General features: G+C 42.0%; 1 non-coding gene across 1 annotated transcript; it reads left to right on the forward strand.

Moving 5' to 3' along the window:
- Positions 1 to 318: 318 nt before the first annotated feature.
- Positions 319 to 425, forward strand: LOC127077113 (small nucleolar RNA R71). Its single transcript, XR_007787096.1, has one exon. It is a non-coding gene; the product is annotated as a small nucleolar RNA R71 (small nucleolar RNA).
- The last annotated feature ends 568 nt before the right edge of the window (positions 426 to 993 follow it).

The following is a 993-nucleotide window of genomic DNA, read 5'->3' on the forward strand; positions in this document are numbered from 1 at the left end:
TCGCAATTTTGAGTCACGGCAACCACGGTGGCTGGAGGTGATATATTTAAACTTTCAATTTTATGGGCAAGAGCATCCACTTTTGCATTAACATGATCAAGGCTACTTATCTCGTACATGCCACTTTTCGTTTGAGGTTTTTCTACCATTGTTCGGTCGCTTCCCCACTGATAATGGTTTTGGGCCATGCTTTCGATAAGTTAATAAGCGTCAGCGTAAGGTTTATCCATAAGTGCACCACCTGCGGCGGCGTCTATTGTTAATCTTGTGTTGTATAAGAGACCATTATAGAAGGTATGAATCACTAACCAGTCCTCTAAACCATGGTGTGGACAAAGTCTCATCATGTCTTTGTATCTTTCCCAGGCTTCGAAAAGAGACTCGTTATCTTTCTGTTTAAATCCATTTATCTGGGCTCTTAACATAGCTGTTTTGCTTGGAGGAAAATATCGGGCAAGAAAGACTTTCTTCAACTCATTCCATGTGGTGACTGAGTTGGAAGGAAGAGACTGAAGCCATCTTCTAGCTTTATCTCTTAACGAGAAAGGAAAAAGACGAAGTCGAATTGCCTCTGAAGTGACACCATTAGCTTTAACAGTATTAGCGTATTGGACAAATACGGATAAATGAAGGTTTGGATCCTCAGTAGAATTTCCAGAGAATTGATTCTGTTGCACTCCCTGTAACAACGAAGGTTTAAGTTCGAATTTGTTTGCTTCGATCGCGGGTGGAGCAATACTCGAATGCGGCTCATCTTGCGATGGAGCGGCGTAATCTCGAAGAGCACGAGCTGGTTCTGCCATCTCGGGTATCGGCGAAGGAAGAAGATTTTTAAGATCAAAATTTTCTATTGGAGGAAGATTGTTTGCAGCACGATACTCCCGAATTCGTCGTAAGACTCGGAGATATCGTTCAACGTCGTTGATTCGTAAATAAAACGGTTCGCCTTGTGAGCGAGTATGTGGCATACAAATCAACGAAAGAAAGAAATAA

The sequence above is a fragment of the Lathyrus oleraceus genome, chromosome 4 (genome assembly GCF_024323335.1).
Source record: "Lathyrus oleraceus cultivar Zhongwan6 chromosome 4, CAAS_Psat_ZW6_1.0, whole genome shotgun sequence".
Lineage (NCBI taxonomy): Eukaryota > Viridiplantae > Streptophyta > Magnoliopsida > Fabales > Fabaceae > Lathyrus > Lathyrus oleraceus.